General features: G+C 44.3%; 2 pseudogenes; both read right to left on the bottom strand.

The window, feature by feature from the left end:
• Positions 1–5,529: 5,529 nt before the first annotated feature.
• LOC129863185 (nucleoporin NUP188-like) lies at positions 5,530–10,048 on the bottom strand (annotated as a pseudogene).
• Positions 10,049–10,499: 451 nt separating this feature from the next.
• LOC129863184 (nucleoporin NUP188-like) lies at positions 10,500–22,336 on the bottom strand (annotated as a pseudogene).
• Positions 22,337–24,184: the final 1,848 nt, after the last annotated feature.

Here is a 24,184-nt window from a genome sequence, read left to right as displayed (position 1 = left end):
TGTCATCGGTAAGAACTAGGGAGATTTTTAGGATAAAAAGAAACGGAATAGAGCAAGCAAAATCCAAGAGGAAAACATGGTTCAGTGTGCTTTCCAACAGCCAATGGGAGACAAATTCAAATCAAATGTATTTATATAACCCTTCTTACAGCAGCTGATATCAAATTGCTGTTCAGAAACCCAACCTAAAACCCCAAACAGCAAGCAATGCAGGTGCAAAAGCACGGTGGCTAGGAAAAACTGCCTAGAAAGGCCAAAACCTAGGAAGAAACCTAGAGAGGAACCAGGCTATGAGGGGTGGCCTGTCCTCTTCTGGCTGTGCCGGGTAGAGATTATAAGAGAACATGGCCAAGATGTTCAAATGTTAATAAATGACCAGCATGGTCAAATAATAGTAATCATAGTGAACAGGTCAGGGTTCCATAGCCGCAGGCAGAACAGTTGAAACTGGAGTAGCAGCACGGCCAGGAGGACTGGGGACAACAAGGAGTCATCATGCCAGGTAGTCTTGAGGCATGGTTCTAGGGCTCAGGTCCTCCGAGAGAGAGAAAGAAAGAAAGAGAGAATTAGAGAGAACATACTTAAATTCACACAGAACACCGGATAAGACAGGAGAAATACTCCAGATATAACAGACTGACCCTAGCCCGACACAAAATACTGCAGCATAAATACTGGAGGCTGAGACAGGAGGGGTCAGGAGACACTGTGGCCCCATCCGACGATACCCCCGGACAGGGCCAAACAGGCAGGATATAACCCCACCCACTTTGCCAAAGCACAGCCCCCACACCATTAGAGGGATATCTTCAACCACCAACTTACCATCCTGAGACAATCGCCCGTCTGGACTACTGCTACTCTGTTGGCTGGGCTCCCCACTTGTGCCATCAAACCCCTGCAACTTATCCAGAACTTTCCTAAGTTTTCCCATGTCACCCTGCTCCTCTGCACACTCCACTGGCTTCCAGTTGAAGCTCACATCCACTACAAGACCATGGTACTTGACCACGGAGCAGCAAGGGGAACTGCTGCTGCCCCCCCCCCCCCCAGGCTATGCACAAACCCTACACCTTAACCTGTTAGTGTGTAGGGGGCGCTATTTTCACTTTGGGAAAAAATCGTGCCCAATTTAAACGGCCTCGTACGCTATTCTAGATCGTACAATATGCATATTATTATTACTATTGGATAGAAAACACTCTCAAGTTTCTAAAACCGTTTGAAATATATCTGTGAGTAAAACAGAACTCATTTTGCAGCAAACTTCCTGACAGGAAGTGAAAAAAAAATGAAATCGAGGCTCTGTTCCAGGGCCTTCCTATTAATTTGCCTGAAATCTATGGATATACATGCACTTCATACGCCTTCCACTAGATGTCAACAGGCAGTGGGAGGTGGAATGGGGTGTCTAGCTTGATCTGAGGTCGAACAAGAGCTTTTGGATGTGTCTGGAAATGTCATTGTCTTCGAAGGCGCGAGAAGGAACCCCAGATTGCCTTCTGAAAAGATTTCGGTATACACGGTAGATATCTCCAGCTCTGATTTTATTTGATAGATGTGATAAAAACATCATAAAGTAGTTTTTTTCAACCGAGATGTATCAGTTTATTGAACGTTTATTGCGAGTTTTGGAATTTTCTTTTCTTTGCGTCAGGTGAAGTTGGGCACGTTTGCGGCACATGGCTAGCTATGGTTGCTAATTTGACAGGAGAAGAGGACATTCTAAAACCAAACAACGATTATTCTGGATCAAGGACTCCTTGTACAAGATTCTGATGGAAGCTCAGCAAAAGTAGGAACCATTTATGATGTTATTTCGTATTTCTGTGGAAAATGTTTAGTCCTATTTTCCGCCCTTATTGCGGGCGCTGTCTCGCTATGGCGTAAGCTGTTTGTTATGGTAAAGTTATTTTAAAAAATCTAACACAGCGATTGCATTAAGAACTAGTGTATCTTTCATTTGCTGTCCAACATGTATTTTTTAGTAAAGTTTATGATGAGTTATTTGGTCAGATTAGGTGAGTGTCAGTATTATATCCAGAGATTCTGGGAAAAAGTTGCTACATTTTCACAATGTATAACCACAGTTTTCAGCTCAAAATATACACATTTTCGAACAAAACATAAGTGTATTGTATAACCTGATGTTATAGGACTGTCATCTGATGAAGTTGGTCAAGGTTAGTGATTAATTTTATATCTTTTGCTGTTTTTTTGCGATCGCTACCTTTTGCTGCTGACAAATGCGGTTGTGTGTTTGGCTATTGTGGTAAGCTAATACACTGCTCAAAAAAATAAAGGGAACACTTAAACAACACAATGTAACTCCAAGTCAATCACACTTCTGTGAAATCAAACTGTCCACTTAGGAAGCAACACTGATTGACAATAAATTTCAAATGCTGTTGTGGAAATGGAATAGACAAAAGGTGGAAATTATAGGCAATTAGCAAGAAATAAAGGAGTGGTTCTGCAGGTGGTGACCACAGACCACTTCTCAGTTCCTATGCTTCCTGGCTGATGTTTTGGTCACTTTTGAATGCTGGCGGTGCTTTCACTCTAGTGGTAGGATGAGACGGAGTCTACAACCCACACAAGTGGCTCAGGTAGTGCAGCTCATCCAGGATGGCACATCAATGCGAGCTGTGGCAAGAAGGTTTGCTGTGTCTGTCAGCGTAGTGTCCAGAGTATGGAGGCGCTACCAGGAGACAGGCCAGTACATCAGGAGACGTGGAGGAGGCCGTAGGAGGGCAACAACCCAGCAGCAGGACCGCTACCTCCGCCTTTGTGCAAGGAGGTACACTGCCAGCGCCCTGCAAAATGACCTCCAGCAGGCCACAAATGTGCATTTTCGCTGTAAAACACTTAAAAAATCTGAAATTTTGGCTGGATTCACAAGATGTTTATCTTTCATTTGCTGTACACCATGTATTTTTTCATAAATGTTTTATGATGAGTGTTTAGGTATTTCACATTGCTCTCTGTAATTAGTCTTCGGTGCTATTTGTGATTGTAGCTGCAATGTAAAACTATGATTTATACCTCCAATATGCACATTTTTCGAACAAAACAAATGTATTGTGTAACATGTTATAAGACTGTCATCTGATGAAGTTGTTTCTTGGTTAGTGACTAATTATATCTATATTTTGTCAGTTTTTTGAAAGCTACCTATGCGGTGGATAAATAGCGTTGTGTGTTTGGCTATTGTGGTGAGCTAACATAAATATATATTGTGTTTTCGCTGTAAAACATTGTAAAAATCAGACATGTTGGCTGGATTCACAAGATGTTAATCTTTCATTTGCTGTATTGGACTTGTTTATGTGTGGAAGTTAAATGTTTAGAATTTTTTGTTGTTGAATTTCGCGCTCTGTGAAGGCAGCGGAATGTTGTGGATGTTCCTAGCGGAACCCAGGGGTGAGAAAGGTTAACCAGAGCCCTCCGTTCTGCCACCTCGGGTCTCTTGGCCGTCCGACTCCCTGTCAAAGTTCTTCTCTGTATGGTGGTGGAGCGAGCTTCCCCCTGATGCTAGGACAGCAGTGTCTCTGCCCATCTTCAGAAAACATCTGAAACCCTACCTCTTCAAAGAGCATCTTAACCTGTCTAGGACTGGGGTTCCGCTAGCCAACAGCCAATGAAATTACAGGGTGACAAATTCAATCAACAGAAATATCATAATTCAATTTTCTCAAACATACAAGTATTAGACACCATTTTATCGATAAAATTCTCGTTAATCCAACCACAGTGTCCGATTTCAAAAAAGCTTTTCGGCGAAAGCAGAACATATCATTATGTTAGGTCAGCAACTAGTCACAGAAAGCATACAGAGATTTTCCAACCAAAGAGAGGAGTCACAAAAAGCTGAAATATTGATAAAATCTATCAGTAACCTTTGATATTCTTCATCAGATGACACTCGCGGGACAACATGTTACACAATACATGTATGCTTTGTTCGATCAAGTTCATATTTATATCCAAAAACCTCCGTTTACAGTGGGGAGAACAATTATTTGATACACTGCCGATTTTGCAGGTTTTCCTACTTACAAAGCATGTAGAGGTCTGTAATTTGTATCATAGGTACACTTCAGCTGTGAGAGACGGAATCTAAAACAAAAATCCAGAAAATCACATTGTATGATTTTTAAGTAATTAATTTGCATTTTATTGCATGACATAAGTATTTGATCACATACCAACCAGTAAGAATTCTGGCTCTCACAGACCTGTTAGTTTTTCTTTAAGAAGCCCTCCTGTTCTCCACTCATTACCTGTATTAACTGCACCTGTTTGAACTCGTTACCTGTATAAAAGACACCTGTCCACACACTCGATCAAACAGACTCCAACCTCTCCACAATGGCCAAGACCAGAGAGCTTTGTAAGGACATCAGGGATAAAATTGTAGACCTGCACAAGGCTGAGAAAGAAAGAGGCAACAACTATTGGCGCAATTATTAGAAAATGGAAGAAGTTCAAGATGTCGGTCAATCACCCTTGGTCTGGGGCTCCAAGCAAGATCTCACCTCGTGGGGCATCAATGATCATGAGGAACGTGAGGGATCAGCCCAGAACTACACGGCAGGACCTGGTCAATGACCTGAAGAGAGCTGGGACCACAATCTCAAAGAAAACCACGGATTAAAATCCTGCAGCGCACGCAAGATCCCCCTGCTCATGCCAGCGCATGTCCAAGCCTGTCTGAAGTTTTCCAATGACCATCTGGATGATCCAGAGGAGGAATGGGAGAAGGTCATGTGGTCTGATGAGACAAAAAATAGAGCTTTTTGGTCTAAACTCCACTCGCCGTGTTTGGAGGAAGAAGAAGGATGAGTACAACCCCAAGAACACCATACCAACCGTGAAGCATGGAGGTGGAAACATCATTCTTTGGGGATGCTTTTCTGCAAAGGGGGCAGGATGACTGCACCGTATTGAGGGGAGGATGGATGGGGCCATGTATCGCGAGATCTTGGCCAACAACCTCCTTCCCTCAGTAAGAGCATTGAAGATAGGTCGTGGCTGGGTCTTCCAGCATGGCAACGACCCGGAACACACAGCCAGGGCAACTAAGGAGTGGCTCCGTAAGAAGCATCTCAAGGTCCTGGAGTGGCCTAGCCAGTCTCCAAACCTGAACCCAATAGAAAATCTTTGGAGGGAGCTGAAAGTCCGTATTGCCCAGCGACAGCCCCGAAACCTGAAGGATCTGGAGAAGGTCTGTATGGAGGAGTGGGCCAAAATCCCTGCTGCAGTGTGTGCAAACCTGGTCAAGAACTACAGGAAACGTATGATCTCTGTAATTGCAAACAAAAGTTTCTGTACCAAATATAAAGTTCTGCTTTTCTAATGTATCAAATACTTATGTCATGCAATAAAATGCAAATTAATTACTTAATCTACAATGTGATTTTCTGGATTTTTGTCTCTCACAGTTGAAGTGTACCTATGGTAAAAAATTACAGACCTCTACATGCTTTGTAAGTAGGAAAACCTGCAAAATCGGCAGTGTATCAAATACTTGTTCACCCCACTGTACATTTGGGCTCTGGTCAAAAGTAGTGCACTATGTAGGGAATAGGGTGCCATTCGGGATGCACCCTATGTAATTCCCTCCTCAGACAAATGCCTTTGTCTTCAACTGAAAATACACGTGCTGTGGGGAACTGAACCCAGAGACACAGAATGTGACCCGTAACCCAGTGACCAACTGCGTCCCGTTCAGACTCATCATCACTTAGGTCATTTAGCCATTTTATATCAATGCTTTTATGTCATGTGCATCCATGTTGTGGTTGTGTGTTACCTCTGAGGCTCCATTGGAGGGTGCTGCATAGACACTAAGCAGAGGGAGACAGACACTCGATGACGCTGCCCCCTGGAGTACAGGGCACAGAACATGGTCAATGGCTGAAATGCAGAGTACATTTTCATGTTTAAATAGGTTTGTCTTTTCAGAAGAGATAATGATATGTAATGTTACATCTAAGTCTTTCTACAGTACTCCACATTGTGCTATTGGGTGTGACAATTGGTGTCATTCTGTACCTGTGGTGGGTGGGGGAATGAATGAGAGAGAGACAGACAAAGTGGGTTCCTGTGGTGGGTGTGTAATAGAGAAAGACCAATATGTTTTCTTTTACATTTACATTTAAGTCATTTAGCAGATGCTCTTATCCAGAGCGACTTACAAATTGGTGCATTCACCTTATAATATCCAGTGGAACAACCACTTTACAATAGTGCATCTAACTCTTTTAAGGGGGGGGGGGGGGTTAGAAGGATTACTTTATCCTATCCTAGGTATTCCTTAAAGAGGTGGGGTTTCAGGTGTCTCCGGAAGGTGGTGATTGACTCCGCTGACCTGGCGTCGTGAGGGAGTTTGTTCCACCATTGGGGTGCCAGAGCAGCGAACAGTTTTGACTTTTAGGGCCGATGCCGATTTTTGGGGGGACCAAGGAAGCCGATGGACGATATTTTATGGCGATATTCAATATCATTACATTTGAAAATGTTTGTAAACATCTCCCAGAGACATCCATACATGCATCAATAAATCAATTATACAATCATATCGATTTCACATTTAAAAAAAAAATCTAACTACATAACATAAACGGTAATAATTTATTTGTATGCTAAATCTCTATTGATACACTGGTCAGTAGCCTAGGCCTACTCACAATACAGGTGAATGCATATTCAATAGATGTGTGTGAATGCAATGAGTTACTGAGCTTGCTACGGCTGATTTCAGTGTAGTCTAGACGGGTTGGCTGACAACGACCGAATACGATGCACACGCTTCAATGGGGCAAGTAGTCCTTGAGTAGTTGATTCTGGATGGCCAGATCGCTACCAATAATGACAAGAAACTGCCATGTGGGAAATCATACAGCTTCCAAAATATTACCAAGATCTAGGAATGGTGGCTTCAAAACAGTGCCCTCTGTCAGTCATCTAGTGTATATTTATAAATCATTGGCTGGGCTGCTGGCAGCTGAAAATTAGTTCTCCGATCACAGATAATTATGATTACATTTTTAAAAAATAATTATGTGCAGCATGATTGGGGAGCTAGCAAGAGATGCAGCCCAGAGGTTACTCAGGCAAAGCCAGCTGGCAATGAGTGAGTGGCGCCGACTGTAGCTTGCAACACAAGAGGCACGGTGCGCACTCGCTAGAAAGGGGACATCGGCTGTGCCGATAGTCAAGGGTCGATAGACTAAGAAAGGGGTAATACTGGCCCTAAATATCGGCCAAACCGATTATCAATCGGTCGTTGACTAGTGTGTCCCTGTTGCGTGTGTGTACCTGTGGCGTGTGTGTACCTGTGGCGTGCGGGCCAGAGTGAGGAGCAGGTGCAGGGCAGCCTCAGTAAAGTAGAGGTTGTGTTTGGATCGCAGGCTCAGTTCTAGAGCACTGAGAACCGAGTGGGAAACTTCCTCATCACTAGAACCCAGTGATCCCCGTCCTCGTCGTCACGACACAGCTCCTTAGCCAGGTGTAACGCCAGCACACACACCTGAGAGAAAGAGATTGAAAGGAAGAGGGGTACAGATAATATGAAGGCAGAACACTTAGTCAAATTGCTTTACATAAACTACACTTGAGAGACGATCCACCACAGACATGTAACATAGATCATTCTGACTGCTGAGTTGCCTTGACTAAGTTCGTCATAGATGATCATTTATTCAGCACATAAAATTAACTCTGCATCTTTTATCAATTGTTTGGGTATGCTTTTTCAAAACACTTGGAACAACAGGTAGGCACTGTGTGCGTTTAAGAAGAGTAAAATGGCGGCCTCTGTCTGGTTGTGTGACTCACCCCATCCCTCTGGTCCTTCTGGACGCTACTGGGGGCATGCGTCTCCATGCGGTCCTTGTCCTCGGGGACATCCCCTGCCTGGGCCGTGTGACGCGTGCTGTCAATCAGTACCAGCGCCTCGTCCTGCACAGTCTCACACACACACAGCAGTAGCTGGGGAAGTTGGCAGATCTCACCACCTGGTAAATGTAATGAGCAATACTGTTACAGTGCTGTACATGTCATGTATACAGTGGCATACCCAGTGGTGAAAATAAGGAGCTACAGTCCGGTACGGCGTCCTGGCAAAATAAATAGTGGGGGTAAGCCGTACCAGTAAAACATGAGCCTATCAAAACAAAATGTCAAGAAAACTGTAGGCTATTAGACCGTTATTTATCATTACCACATGTCAGAGGCATGGAACAATTGCGAATGGACTTTAAAACGGGTGGTATAGTCTACGCTCCAAAATGGGATGTGGTTCGACAAGAAAACGTACATTTTGCCATGGCAGAGATGAATGGCCGACAGACACACGCGGACAGCAGTGGACGCCAAATGTCATTAAACGTTTTGGTGTTTTGTGTAAAAGGTGTCTCTTTCCATTCACCACTATTTGGAGGCTTGAAATACACTTTATGACCCAAAAGTATGCAGAGACGTGCTCGTCAAACATGTCATCCCAAAATCATTGGCATTAATATGGACTTGGTCCCTTCTTTGCTGCTATAACCGCCTACACTCTTCTGGGAAAGCTTTCCCACTAGATGTTGGAACATTGCTGTGGGAACTTGCTTCCATTCAGCCACAACAGCATTTGTGAGGTCGGCACTGATCTTGGGCGATTAGGCCTGGCTTGCAGTCGGCGTTCCAATTCATCCGAAAGGTGTTCGATGGGGTTGAGATTCTGTGCAGGTCAGTGGTTCTGTGCAGGTCAGTCAAGTTCTTCCACACCGATCTCGACAAACCAGTTCTGTATGGACCTCGCTTTTTGAATGGGGGCAGTGTCATGCTGAAACAGGAACTTCGCCAAACTGTTGCCACAAAGTTGGAAACACAGAATCATCTATAATGTCATTGTATGCTGTAGCGTAAAAATGTCCCTTCAATGGATCGAATGGGCCTAGCCCGAGCCAAGATAAACAGCCCCAGACCATTATTCCTCCTCCACCAAACTTTACAGTTGGCACTATGCATTCGGGCAGGCAGCATTTTCCTGGCATCCGCCAAATCCAGATTCGTCCTTTGGACTGTTAAATGGTGAAGAGCGATTCATCACTCCAGAGACACGTTTCCACTGCTCCAGAGTCCAATGGCAGCGAGCTTTACACCACTCCAGCAGACGTTTGGCATTGCGCATGGCAGCTCTGCCATGGAAACCCATTTCATGCAGCTCCCGACGAACAGTTATTGTGCTGAAGTTGCTTCCAGAGGCAGGTTGGAACTCGGTAGTGAGTGTTGCAACCGAGGAAAGACGATTTTTACGCGATTCTATGATTAGGCCTGCAGGCGCGTGCACACATAGCAGGTCCCGTACTGGGAAGAAATGACATCTACTTTCACCCCTGGGTATACCATACACACACACATGCAGATACACACCCACACCTAGACACACACACAGCGGTTGTTCCCTCCCTTATCATCGAGGCCCTGTATCTGCAGCGCAGAGATGAGCAGAGAACACCTTGGCCTTGGTCTTTGCCATGAGCTGCTGGTCGGTCTGCAGGGCACTCTCCAGGACCAGCCACCACACTGCAGGATGGGGGAAAAAGGAGGATGATGGAGGGAGGATGGGTAAAAAGAGGGAAAGATGTTAGAGCCAAGATATACACAGGTTGGAGATGATTTTCAGCATCCTGATTTTTCTACCTGAGTTGACACAATGTGTACCTATTACATCAATCCAAACACACACACACACACACCTTCTCCACTGTTTGAGCAGGGTAGCCATCGTGGATCCCAGACGTAGACAGTGCACCGATCTGGGCACCAGCAACTGGAAAGACAGTGGACGAGAACATGAGTGAAAAGATGAGTGAGACAGGGATGATGAGAAAGCAAGTGAGTTAAAAGGAGTACAGAGATTAAATGCAAGAGAGGAAGTGACAGCAAGTACACATTGCAGCAGTTGCCATGGTGACTAACTCACAGCAGCTTTGGTCCCATCCAGCACATCCATGAAGAGCTTCAGTCTGGCAGAGTCCTCATTCAACTGCATCACATCTGACTGGAGACAATACCACACATCAATCAACCAACCAATCACATTGACATATCTGCATTTCACTCTCGACAAAATACATGTAAGACTCAACACACATCAGGTTTATATAACATACAACAACAAGTTCTAGTACCATTCTGGTGGAATGGAAACAAGCCCTCTCATTTTATATAAAGATATTTTTGTTTAACCCAGTCCCTGAATGAAATCTCAAGGAGAGAATAGAGCATAATTAGGAAAATAAGCTGAATACTTTAAGATTTTAGATATCATTTGTGATTGTTTTGCAATGAATACTATATTTCGAATGAGTAGTACAAAGAGTGAAATAGGTGTATTGTTTTGAGCAGTCTTTGTTTTTAAAAATCATAGTACCGCTGTGTGTGTGTCATAGTTAACTTAACTAATACAACTGATCACATGAAATTGGTAGTCTCACATTTGTGGCCTGCTGGAGGTCATTTTGCAGGGCGCTGGCAGTGCACCTCCTTGCACAAAGGCGGAGGTAGCGGTCCTGCTGCTGGGTTGTTGCCCTCCTACGGCCTCCTCCACGTCTCCTGATGTACTGGCCTGTCTCCTGGTAGCGCCTGCATGCTCTGGACACTACGCTGACAGACACAGCAAACCTTTTTGCCACAGTTCGCATTGATGTGCCATCCTGGATGAACTGCACTACCTGAGCCACTTGTGTGGGTTGTAGACTCCGTCGCATGCTACCACTAGAGTGTGAGCACCGCCAGCATTCAAAAGTGACCAAAACATCAGCCAGGAAGCATAGGAACTGAGAAGTGGTGTGTGGTCACCACCTGCAGAATCACTCCTGTTTTGGGGGGTGTCCTGCTAATTGCCTATAATTTCCACCTTTTGTCTATTCCATTTGCACAACAGCATGTGAAATTTATTGTCAATCAGTGTTGCTTCCTAAGTGGACAGTTTGATTTCACAGAAGTGTGATTGACTTGGAGTTACATTGGGTTGTTTAAGTGTTCCCTTTATTTTTTTGAGCAGTGTATATTCCATATATACAGTGTATACCAAACATTAGGAACACATTCCTAATACTGAGTTGAACCCTCCCCTGTTGCCCTCAGAACAGCGCCAATTCATCGGCCCATAGACTTGAAATCGTTCCACAGGGATGCTGGCCCATGTTAAATCCAATGCTTCCCATAGTTGTGTCAAGCTGGCTGGATGTTTCTTTGGATGGTGGACCATTCTTGATACACACCGGAAATGGTTGAGCGTGATAAACCCAGCAGCGTTGCAGTTCCTGACACAAACCGGTGCGCCTGGCATCTACCCAGTTCAAGGGCACTTAAATCTTTTGTCTTGCACATTCATCCTCTGAATGGCACACACACAATCCATGTCACAAATTTCTCAAGGCTTAAAAATCCTTCTTTAACTGGTCTCCTCCCCTTCACTGATTGAAGTGGATTTAACAGGTGACATCAATAAGGGATAATAACTTTCACCTGAATTCACCTGGACAGTCTATGTCATGGAAAGAGCAGGTGTTCTTAATGTTTTGTACACTCAGTGTAGGTACATGCATACATATATTTTGTATACATTATTGGGTCGTGACGTACGTGACTGGTGGAGAGGATGAGCAGCAAGCGCCAGGCCGAGATGACCATCTGGCTCTCGGAGAGTGAGTGCATGTCGTCTTCCTCAGTCTCAGCAGTGGGACCAGTATTCGTAGTGGAGAACTTCTGCAGCGCGTCCTTCAGAGTCTGCTCCAGGGAGCCACTGGGGATCAGAGGTTCGTTCAGATGGAAGAGTACTGCATAGAATAGATATGAATGTATCTCAGGTAGGATAAGGAATTGTGACTTATCTATCCATTACATTTCAAAAGTCCATCTCATTTAGTTTATTTCATATCTCTTTTTGACAAATTTTCACAATACGTTTTTTTGCATTTCGCTCCAATTCACAAAGATATACAAAACTTAACACTTCACATGCAAATCGGGTAGAGGGAGCCTTTGATACCCGTATCAACTCAATCCACCAAATATACCGGCTGGAATTGCTGTATGCAACAATAGAAATATGAGCATGTAGCCATGTTACCTGACCACATAGTAGACCTCAAGGCCGATGATTTTCATGACGAAGGCACAGGTCTCCAGAAAACAAGGCTCTGTGATGTCTGAGGGGAGGTGGAGGGTTCCAAACAGAGGCACTGTCAGGTTTTCCCAAAACCTATCTCTGTGGGAGGAAATATCATAGATTTAATATATTAAAAATCATAAAAACAATGTTACTGTATCATCTCTCATGTCGGTCTGTGTGTGGGCGTGTGTTCACGTGTGTGTCTCAGGTTGTGTGCGCACCCAGGCAGTGTCATAGCTCACTCACTTGGTGCGTAGGACAGAGATGGCGCTGTCCCGTCGGTCCTGCCACAAGGAGTGGAGGAAGGCCAGGGTGGCGCGGTGCAGCAGTTGGGGGACCAGTACTTCCCCTGCTGTCTCGAGTCGATCAGGTCCAACACCACCTGCAGACAGCTCCACTCACCCAGCAGAAACTCCTGAGAGAGAAGGAGGGAGGGAGAGAGAGAGAGAGAGAGAGAGAGAGAGAGAGAGAAAGAAAGGTATTTTAAATGACTGAACTCTGAGTCCACAGCCTTGAGATGGGAAGACGCAGAAACTCAAAAAAAGAAACTCACCTACACTGAACAAAAATAAATACTACATGTAAAGTGTTGTTCCCATGTTTCATGAGTTGAAATAAATGATCCCAGAAATGTTCCATACACACAAAATGCTTATTTCTCTCAAAATGTGCACTTTTTTTGTTACATCCCTGTTAGTGAGCATTTCTCCTTTGCCAAGTTAATCCATCTACCTTACAGGTATGGCATATCAAGAAGCTGATTAATACAGCATGATTATGACACACGTGCACCTTGTGCTGGGGACAATAAAAGGTCACTCTAAAATGTGTTTTTGTCACACAATGCCACAGATGTCTGAAGTTTTGAGGGAGCGTGCAATTAGCATGCTGACTGCAGGAATGCCCAACATAGTTGTTGTCAGAGAATTTAATGTAAATATCTCTACCATAAGCCGTCTCCAACATTGTTTTAGGAAATTTGGCAGTACGTCCAACCGGCCTCGCAACCACAGACCACAAGCGGTTTGGAGGCAAGCGGTTTTCTGTTGTCAACGTTGTGAACAGAGTGCCACATGGTGAAGGTGGGGTTATCGTATGGGCACGTATAAGCTACAGACAATGAACACAATTGCATTTCAGTCCTATTCTCAGACTGCCCAGTCTAGCTCCTCACCTTAGACCCCTCTGTGCTGTCCTTGACCTCCAGGTTGAGGAAGAGCTCAATGAGGCCCGGCTGGGTCTCCACGGCCACGGTGAGAAACTCCAGGATCATGACCTTGATCCTCATGACCTACGTCTTGCTCTGCAGCCGCGTCAGGAAGGCATCCCGGCCAGGCAGGCATACACCGGCATGGGCGCCACCTGAAAAATCAACAGGTTCCGTAAATATTACACTGGATATTCATAGACTGGTGGTGCTGTAGTCTTGGTCAAAGGAAATGTGAACAGCTGCTCACTGCTTTCTCTCCACTTTCAACCACTGTACAACCTGGGGATGTCAAAAAGGCTATACCATGAGATTTTAGCAGTCAAGGCATTTTTGTACTTGGCCAGTCAGATGAACTCGTAGGTACCATTTTCATGTCTCCGCGTCCAGTATGAAGGAAGTTAGAAGTAGTATCACGAGCCTGATGCTAACTAGCATTAGCGTAATGACGAAGTAGAGCTCTACAGTAGCATACCTGTAGATTTTTTGGGCTCACTAGCTACTAGGGAAGATTTTAACGGTATTGCTACTCTTACTGATACTGTTTATCGACCCGGTACTTTAACGGTATTCTTAACGGTTCTTTTTGTTATTTTTTTACCAAATGTAAAATAAATAAAAGAAACAATTATTTACAGCAAAAGAAACAGCAATGTTTTGAACAAATCACTATTATAGACTAATGTTGTGATGAAAATGTAAAACAAATGAAATAAACAATATTTTCCTGCAAATGAAAATACAGTGGTATACAGCAACACGGATGGGGCATGCAGGTAGGCTGCAAAAGGACAAAGAGTTCTTAGCAGTTCTTCTGGAGAAAGATCAACATATTTTTCTTTTCTGGCAGAAGTCAGGACCTCTCCTGGCTTATTTTGTTCCCTGCAGTCGAAAATACCCTCTCGCTAGGGGTGAAGGAGGCTTGAGCACAAAGGTAACTTTTTGCAATGTTTGTGAGTAGGGGCAGAGTAGCTCTCTTCTCTCATCACCACATCACAGGATCTTCAGCCATGGGGATGGGAGGCATGCCTTTGTAGAGCTTGACCTCTAGGTCAACATGCTCGCTGAGGGTGAGGGACAAGGTGTCCTGTTGGATCGTCAACCTCAACTCCCTGTCCTCCTCTGAGAACAGCTCCTCCAAGGCACTCCTTGTTTTGTAAAATGGAGGGACTGTCTTCTACTTCAGACTCCTCCTCCTGTTGCTGGTGCTCTGTGTCTGTCTGCTCCTGCTCCTCTGACAACCCTGGTGTTGCTCCTGTCAAATTGGCCTCAACAGTTGCCTTCCTCAGCCTGTCCCAGGTGGCTTCACTCACTGGCCTCCCTTTAAATCTGGGGTCCATTGTTGTGGCCTCATGCCGGAAGGCTTGAATGTCCTCATCCTGATAGGGCTCGGAGAGGTGCTCCCACACCTTCGCTTTGATGGTTGCCATAAGCGTTGTATCTTCATGCTTCACAGTGAAGTGCTCTTCCAGTTTTTGGAGGATGGGTATGATCTGTCCACAGGGGGCATTCTTTTCACATGACACACACAGTGGGGATGTATAGAGGATTCTCATGAGCTGGACAAACTCCTCAGCCTTATGGAAGTCTTCGTCCTTCAGACGGTCCAGGTTGTCCTTGGTCCTTGCTTTTCGCAATCATGGGTCCAAGGCTGCCGCTTGGATCGCTGGATACTGCTCCATGAATCTCTCTATCATTAGATAGAGCGAGTTCCATCTGGTCTTGACATCAATGATTAGTGAGTGTTGCGGAATGCTTAAAACAACAAAATACAACAGATTTAATTACCTTGAATATTGAATTAAATTGTTAAATGTGGGAATTTCAAAATAATACTTTAATAGACTGAACTGGCTTCTTACCAAGAAGCTGCTGCTTTTCCTTCAAGACTGTTTTGGACATCAAGGATCTCTTGAACCACATGACCACTGCTCTGATTCGGGCTGCCTATTTATCAATGGAAGTCATTTTGTAGATTTTCAGTGTGTGTGCCAAAGCATCCTATGTTTAGGATGTGTAGCCTCTTGATGGCAACATCCATATTGCCAGCACTATCAACAGTCAGAGCCGAGCAAGATTGTAGCTGTATCTCAAACTCTTCCAGAATATCTGAGATCTCCTCTGCCACTACTCTCCTCTGCCACAGTTTGCAATTTGTACACTGGCCTGGTGTGGAGGACCTTCTGTTCTACACTGCCCTGGCTTGTGTAGTACACTTTAACAGTGAGATAGTGGTTCTGACAGAGGCTGGTCCACCCGTCTGATGTGATGGCCAGCTTTGGCACGTCCTTCAGCTCAGTGATCACATTGGCCATTTCTACACCACACCAGGTAGGAATTAATGTGTCACTAAGGTAACTCCTGGAGGAGGGGTATATTTGGGGTTGAGTGCCTTGCTCATCTCCCTACAGTAAAAAATATATAGTTTTCATGTGTTGAATTATCATTATTGTGTTGTTGTGGAGTGATGGGACCAACATACAACCCTTTTATACTACACTATCCTAAAAATTAATACAACTCAATATATCCTGACAGACTGTTACCTAAAGCCTTCGGACTCCACTACTGCAAAGCGGTGTAGGCCTTTCACTATGAACTTAGCCAACTTGCCCTCCAAAGTCATTTCAGCACACTCTCCTCTATCTTTCCTCTCTACTTCTGTCCTATCCAATATGTAAAAAATGTGTACCAAGTGCCACACTCTTAAAAAAAATAAAAAAATGTTGCAACTCTAAACACTGCTTTTCTGTCTGCATGCAATGTTCTAAACGTGGCTCCCCTTCTGATGCACAGGTCACTGGTGTGAGCAGTGTTTAGCTGTAGACCTACAAAGTGAAGAATGTGAGTGACGTGTTACCTGCTGGGCTGAGCAGCCAGGACCCCGTCTATGGTGTCCACTCCTACCCCCATGATGTTGACCACCGCCTGGCCAGCCTCAGTGTTAGCCAGACTGTAGATACACAGAGACTGGAGGGTTGGAGTGCCGGCGAAGAGAGACAAGAGTGATGAGTTTAGAATAGTACACCACAAGTACTTTGTTTGATATTAATACTATGCGGATAAGGTCCATCTTGGAGTATAAAGAGTCTAGCCAGCCTTCAACTCAATAATTCAAATCTATGATTTTTTTAACCATTTTCTTTACTCATGAGTATTACATTGAATACAAGCAATGTAATGGCGTTGAGGTAAAATGAGGAATTATGCTGATTTGATATGAGCAGTAGCCCTACCTGCTACTGGCCTCTCCCTCTGGACTGAGGTTCAGATTGGCATGGACCAGCTCCAGGATCAGAAAACCTACACGAAGAAGGAGAAGGAGGAGAGAAGGAAGAGGGGAAGAGAAAGTAGCGAGAAAGAGGATTCAGAATATTTTCAGTCTGACTGTAGTTTATATAGCCAGCCCTTTCTCTACGGCTAAGGCCATGCTCAACTGCTAAATAAATCCCAGATGAATTTCAGTTAATACAATGACGGTTGTTATACCATCAAGCACAGACTCAAATCAATAGACAAAACAGTATTGTGAAAGTGACAAATCAAGTTCATTTTATATATACACCCACATGGCAGTCAGACACTGAAATACATAGGTATGGACTAACATCAATAAATAAACCATTATACACAATTTAGACTCAAGAGTATTATTAATAAGGTGGCAGAAGTAGGGTATGGGGGATTTCTGTTATCTCTCAGTCCTGGCATGGAGGACATAAATGATGCTGTTGCTAACCCTTCAAATTATAAGGAAAAATATATATAAACGCAACATCTAAAGTGCTGGTCCCATGTTTCATTAGCTGAAATAAAATATTCCAGAAATGTTTCATACGCACAAAAATATTATTTCTCTAACATGTGCACAAATTTGTTTAAATCCCTTTTAGTTAGGATTTCTCTTTGCCAAGATAACCCATCCATCTGACAGGTGTGGCATATCAACAAGCTGATTAAACAGCATGATCATTACACAGGTGCACCTTGTGCTGGAGACAATAAAAGGCCACTAAAATGTTCCATTTTGTCAATGCCACAGATGTCTCAAGTTTTGAGAGAGCTTTCAATTTGCATGCTGACTGCAGGAGGTCCATCAGAGCTGTTGGCAGATAATTGAATGTTAATTTCTCTACCATAAGCTGCCTCCAACGTTGTTTTAGGGAATTTGGCAACACCACATTTAACCACGCCAGCCCAGGACTTCCACATTCGGCTTCTTCACCTGCGGGATCGTATGAGACCAGCCACAACCAAAGAGTTTCTGCACAAACTGTCAGAGGGAAGCTCATCTGTGTGCTGTTTGCTAAAATTCTAAATCGTTTGCCTAATTTCCGTTTATGTGACAAAACAAGCAAGTATAGTGTAGAGAGTCATTGTATCGTGTAAACCGCTGAGAAATATATTTTCTGTAACCAAATCTGTAACCGTATATTGTACTTTCAGCTGTACAAAAGCAAAAGTAAAAGATGCAAAAACAAAACTTGAGAACAGGAAGCATAGAAATGACACACATAGAACATAACACCCCGGCAGTCCTACAATCTAAGCTAGATGCCCTCAATCTCACACAAATCATCAAGGAACCCACCAGGTACAACCTTAAATCTGTAAACATGGGCACCCTAATAGACATTATCCTGACCAACTTGCCCTCCAAATACACCTCTGCTGTCTTCAATCAGGATCTCAGCGATCACTGCCTCATTGCCTGTATCCGCTACGGGTCCGCGGTCAAACGACCACCCCTCATCACTGTCAAACGCTCCCTAAAACACTTCTGCGAGCAGGCCTTTCTAATCGACCTGGCCCGGGTATCCTGGAAGGATATTGACCTCATCCCGTCAGTTGAGGATGCCTGGTCATTCTTTAAAAGTAACTTCCTCACCATCTTAGACAAGCATGCTCCGTTCAAAAAATGCAGAATTAAGAACAGATATAGCCCTTGGTTCACTCCAGACCTGACTGCCCTCGACCAGCACAAAAACATCCTGTGGCGAACTGCAATAGCATCGAATAGTCCCCGCGATATGCAACTGTTCAGGGAAGTCAGGAACCAATACACGCAGTCAGTCAGGAAAGCAAAGGCCAGCTTTCTCAAGCAGAAATTTGCATCCTGTAGCTCTAACTCCAAAAAGTTCTGGGACACTGTAAAGTCCATGGAGAACAAGAGCACCTCCTCCCAGCTGCCCACTGCACTGAGGCTAGGTAACACGGTCACCACTGATAAATCTGTGATAATCGAAGACTTCAACAAGCATTTCTCAACGGCTAGCCATGCCTTCCTCCTGGCTACTCCAACCCTGGCCAACAGCTCCCCCCCCCCCCCCCCCGCTGCTACTCGCCCAAGCCCCCCCAGCTTCTCCTTTACCCAAATCCAGATAGCAGATGTTTTGAAAGAGCTGCAAAATCTGGACCCATACAAATCAGCTGGGCTTGACAATCTGGACCCTCTATTTCTGAAACTGTCCGCCGCCATTGTCGCACCCCCTATTTCCAGCCTGTTCAACCTCTCCTTTGTATCATCTGAGATCCCCAAGGATGGGAAAGCTGCCGCGGTCATCCCACCCTTCAAAGGGGGAGACACCCTGGAACCAAACTGTTACAGACCTATATCCATCCTGCCCTGCCTTTCTAAGGTCTTCGAAAGCCAAGTCAACAAACAGATCACTGACCATCTCGAATCCCACCGTACCTTCTGCGCTGTGCAATCCGGTTTCAGAGCCGGTCACGGGTGCACCTCAGCCATGCTCAAGGTACTAAACGATATCATAACCACCATCGATAAAAGACAGTACTGTGCAGCCGTCTTCATCGACCTGGCCAAGGCTTTCGACTCTGTCAATCACCATATTCTTATCGGCAGACTCAGTAGCCTCGGTTTTTCTAATGACTGCCTTGCCTGGTTCACCAACTACTTCGCAGACAGAGTTCAGTGTGCCAAATCGGAGGGCATGTTGTCCGGTCCTCTGGCAGTCTCTATGGGGGTACCACAGGGTTCAATTCTCGGGCCAACTGTTTTCTCTGTATATATCAATGATGTTGCTCTTGCTGCGGGCGATTCCCTGATCCACCTCTACGCAGACGACACCATTCGGTATACTTCTGGCCCTTCCTTGGACACTGTGCTATCTAACCTCCAAACGAGCTTCAATGCCATACTACACTCCTTCCGTGGCCTCTAACTGCTCTTAAACGCTAGTAAAACCAAATGCATGCTTTTCAACCGGTCGCTGCCTGCACCCGCACGTCCGACTAGCATCACCACCCTGGATGGTTCCGACCTAGAATATGTGGACATCTATAAGTACCTAGGTGTCTGGCTAGACTGCAAACTCTCCTTCCAGACTCATATCAAACATCTCCAATCCAAAATCAAATCGAGAGTCGGCTATCTATTTCGCAACAAAGCCTCCTTCACTCACGCCGCCAAACTTACCCTAGTAAAACTGACTATCCTACCGATCCTCGACTTTGGCGATGTCATCTACAAAATAGCTTCCAATACTCTACTCAGCAAACTGGATGCAGTTTATCACAGTGCCATCTGTTTTGTTACTAAAGCACCTTATACCACCCACCACTGCGACCTGTATGCTCTAGTCGGCTGGCCCTCGCTGCATGTTCGTCGTCAGACCCACTGGCTCCAGGTCATCTACAAGGCTATGCTAGGTAAAGCGTCGCCTTATCTCAGTTCACTGGTCACGATGGCAACACCCACCCGTAGCACGCGCTCCAGCAGGTGTATCTCACAGATCATCCCTAAAGCCAAAACCTAATTTGGCCGCCTTTCCTTCCAGTGCTCTTCTGCCTGTGACTGGAACGAATTGCAAAAATCTCTGAAGTTGGAGACTTTTATCTCCCTCAACAACTTTAAACATCTGCTATCTGAGCAGCTAACCGATCGCTGCAGCTGTACATAGTCCATCGGTATATAGCCCACCCAATTTACCTACCTAATCCCCATACTGTTTTCATTTATTTACTTTTGTGCTCTTTTGCACACCAGTATCTCTATTTGCACATGATCATCTGATGATTTATCACCCCAGTGTTAATCTGCTAAATTGTAATTATTCGCTCCTATGGCCTATTTATTGCCTACCTCCTCATGCCTTTTGCACACATTGTATATAGATTCTTTTTTTCCCCTACTATGTTATTGACTTGTTTATTGTTTACTCCATGTGTAACTCTGTGTTGTTGTCTGTTCACACTGCTATGCTTTATCTTGGCCAGGTCGCAGTTGCAAATGAGAACTTGTTCTCAACTAGCCTACCTGGTTAAATAAAGGTGAAATAAAATAAAATAAATAAAAAATCTACCGCTTCTTTGACTTGCTTTCAATGAGAATGAGAGATCTATAACACATTTCTTTGTGAACTTCTTCGTGTCGCCCATAAAGTTACATATTGCAGCTTTAAGATAGTCTTTATTACTTTGGAATCGCTACAATGCCAGTGGAATTCAATATGGTTCCACATTTGCACTTTGTGCCTGACCAGGAGGAGCTTGAGTTGGACTATGACTGGCTAACTGATTCTGACCGGGCCAAAGAAATCACAAGAGCGATAGGTAGACTATGTTTATATACAGTGCATTTGGAAAGTATTCAGACCCCTTCCCTTTTTCCACGTTATGTTAAAACCTTACTCTAAAATGGTTTAAATAAAATATGTTCCTCATCAATCTACACACAATACCCCAAAAAGCGTAAAACAGGTTTTTAGAAATGTTTGCAAATAATAATAAATCAGGTGCATCCAGTTTCCATTGATCATCCTTGAGATGTTTCTACAACTTGGAGTCCACCTGTGCTAAATTCAATTGACTGGACATTATTTGAAAAGGCACACACCTGTCTATATAAGGTCCCACAGTTGACAGTGCATGTCAGAACAAAAACCAAGCCAGAATCGTCTAGAATGTCATTATATTATGTAGCTTTAAGAGGCCTAGCAAGAACCATGAAAAACAGCCCCAGACCATTATGACAATTTTTACGCACTACACGCTTCAGCACGCGGCGTCCAGGTCTTTGAGCTTGTGTGGCTTACCACTTCGCGGCTGAGCAGTTGTTGCTCCTAGACGTTTCCACTAAACAATATCAGCACTTACAGTTGACCAGGACAGCTCTAGCAGGGAAGAAATTTGATGGACTAACTTGTTGGAACGGTGGCATCCTATGACAGTGCCACGTTGAAAGTCACCGAGCTCTTCAGTAAGGCCATTCTACTGTCAATGTTTGTTTATGGAGACGGCATGGCTGTGTGCTCAATTTTAAAAAGCCAAATCCACTCATTTGAGGGAGTGTCCACATACTTTAGTATATATAGTGTATTACCCTATTGCTTACACCTGTGAAATCCAAATGGGATATCACTGATGTAATGAACCACCAAAGACTTGAACAGCACTCATCGATTCTCTCTCGGACACCGTAAGTGTTGTAGCGCCACTTGTGGTAGGTGGGCAGCATCTCCTTGAGCACCAGCAACACACAGGGGACCAGGCCCTTGTTCTGGATGCTGCCCAGCTGGCCCTGAAGACAGGAGGGGTACATAGACCATCAGTACACACTCCTTCACCATGACAGTCAGTAATCCAGTTTTAAATAAACTCTGAGCCCCTAAATTTATCCCATAGACCCTTCTGGAGGTCTGAGAGGCATGGATCATTTTTATTGCATTTTTCCCGTCATTTACTTTAAATGGCATTCTCATTGAAAACAACAATAAAGACATTGAGATTGGATAAGTGTAAGCAATTTCCTCTGGGGTTAATAAATCATTATTATAGTTTGAATGGACAAGAGAGAGCGTCACCTTGACCAGGGTTGTGACGAGGCGCAAGAAGGCGATGGTCACAGCGTACTCCCCTTCGGGTTGCTCAATCAGGACCAGCAGGTTGCCATAGTTACCTGCCTTCATCCCCTCAGCAATGGACAGATACATATTTGATATTATATATTTTGTATGACTTGACTTTCACCCAAGTGCAGTGAAACAACACCCCTCAAAGACCACTGTTAATATTAGGGCTGGGAATTGCCAAGGACCTCACGATACGATATCACGATACTTAGGTGCTAGTATTGCGTTTCTCACAATTTTATATGTATTGTGATTTTATTGCAATTCAATGTTCCAAACCTATTGTGCACCATACAGTGGGGCAAAAAAGTATTTAGTCAGCCACCAATTGTGCAAGTTCTCCCACTTAAAAAGATGAGAGAGACCTGTAATTGTCATCATAGGTACACTTCAACTATGACAGACAAAATTAGAAAAGAAATTCCAGAAAATCACATTGTAGGATTTTTAATGAATTTATTTGCAAATTATGGTGGAAAATAAGTATTTGGTCATCTACAAACAAGCAAGATTTCTGGCTCTCACAGACCTGTAACTTCTTCTTTAAGAGGCTCCTCTGTCCTCCACTTGTTACCTGTATTAATGGCACCTGTTTGAACTTGTTATCAGTATAAAAGACACCTGTCCACAACCTCAAACAGTCACACTCCAAACTCCACTATGGCCAAGACCAAAGAGCTGTCAAAGGACACCAGAAACAAAATTGTAGACCTGCACCAGGCTGGGAAGACTGAATCCGCAATAGGTAAGCAGCTTGGTTTGAAGAAATCAACTGTGGGAGCAATTATTCAGAAATGGAAGACATACAAGACCACTGATAATCTCCCTCGATCTGGGGCTCTACGCAAGATCTCACCCTGTGGGGTCAAAATGATCACAAGAACGGTGAGCAAAAATCCCAGAATCACACGGGGGGACCTAGTGAATGACCTGCAGAGAGCTGGGACCAAAGTAACAAAGCCTACCATCAGTAACACACTACGCCGCCAGGGACTCAAATCCTGCAGTGCCAGACGTGTCCCCCTGCTTAAGCCAGTACATGTCCAGGCCCGTCTGAAGTTTGCTAGAGAGCATTTGGATGATCCAGAAGAAGATTGGGAGAATGTCATATGGTCAGATGAAAACAAAATAGAACATTTTGGTAAAAACTCAACTCGTCGTGTTTGGAGGACAAAGAATGCTGAGTTGCATCCAAAGAAGACCATACCTACTGTGAAGCATGGGGGTGGAAACATTATGCTTTGGCGCTGTTTTTCTGCAAAGGGACCAGGACGACTGATCCGTGTAAAGGAAAGAATGAATGGGGCCATGTATCGTGAGATTTTGAGTGAAAACCTCCTTCCATCAGCAAGGGCATTGAAGATGAAACGTGGCTGGGTCTTTCAGCATGACAATGATCCCAAACACACCGCCCGGGCAACGAAGGAGTGGCTTCGTAAGAAGCATTTCAAGGTCCTGGAGTGGCCTAGCCAGTCTCCAGATCTCAACCCCATAGAAAATCTTTGGAGGGAGTTGAAAGTCCATGTTGCCCAGCAACAGCCCCAAAACATCACTGCTCTAGAGGAGATCTGCATGGAGGAATGGGCCAAAATACCAGCAACAGTGTGTGAAAACCTTGTGAAAACTTATAGAAAACGTTTGACCTCTGTCATTGCCAACAAAGGGTATATAACAAAGTATTGAGATAAACTTTTGTTATTGACCAAATACTTATTTTCCACCATAATTTGCAAATAAATTCATTAAAAATCCTACAATGTGATTTTCTGGAATTTAGTTGAAGTGTACCTATGATGAAAATTACAGACCTCTCTCATCTTTTTAAGTGGGAGAACTTGCACAATTGGTGGCTGACTATATACTTTTTTGCGGTTTCCGAGGGTCCCCCCCCAGATAGTTTTTATGTAGAAGGACTTGAGAAGCGCAGTT

The sequence above is a fragment of the Salvelinus fontinalis genome, chromosome 10, assembly GCF_029448725.1.
Source record: "Salvelinus fontinalis isolate EN_2023a chromosome 10, ASM2944872v1, whole genome shotgun sequence".
NCBI lineage: Eukaryota > Metazoa > Chordata > Actinopteri > Salmoniformes > Salmonidae > Salvelinus > Salvelinus fontinalis.
This window is presented reverse-complemented; position numbering and strand designations above follow the sequence as displayed.